Source organism: Prunus persica, chromosome G4 (genome assembly GCF_000346465.2).
Source record: "Prunus persica cultivar Lovell chromosome G4, Prunus_persica_NCBIv2, whole genome shotgun sequence".
NCBI classification, from domain to species: Eukaryota; Viridiplantae; Streptophyta; class Magnoliopsida; order Rosales; family Rosaceae; genus Prunus; species Prunus persica.
Genome location: NC_034012.1, coordinates 7,748,529 through 7,748,759, shown reverse-complemented (window position 1 = coordinate 7,748,759; position 231 = coordinate 7,748,529). Strand labels below are relative to the sequence as shown.

The 231-nt window shown below is 49.4% G+C and overlaps 1 protein-coding gene across 1 annotated transcript in view; it reads right to left on the bottom strand.

Annotated features, from left to right (window-relative positions):
* The window catches only part of LOC18780515 (elongation factor 2), a 2,144-nt gene that overhangs the window by 830 nt on the left and 1,083 nt on the right, over positions 1 to 231 (bottom strand). The window lies entirely within an intron of this gene.

The window sequence follows — 231 nt, the reverse complement described above, 5'->3', positions numbered from 1 at the left end:
CACTCTGACAGCATCATCCTTCACATCAAAACTTCTTAGTATGGACAGAATGAGCGAGTACCCAAGTATTGCCACTGCAGATGAGTAGTCTAATTTCTCTGTCAAATCCACGTCCCTGCAGTCCAGTAAGACACATTAATGATCAAGAAATGTGCCAAATGACCGAGCTCCACTCCCCTCCCCCAACCGCCGCCCCCCCCCCCCCCCCCAGACAAAAAATTTACATACTGC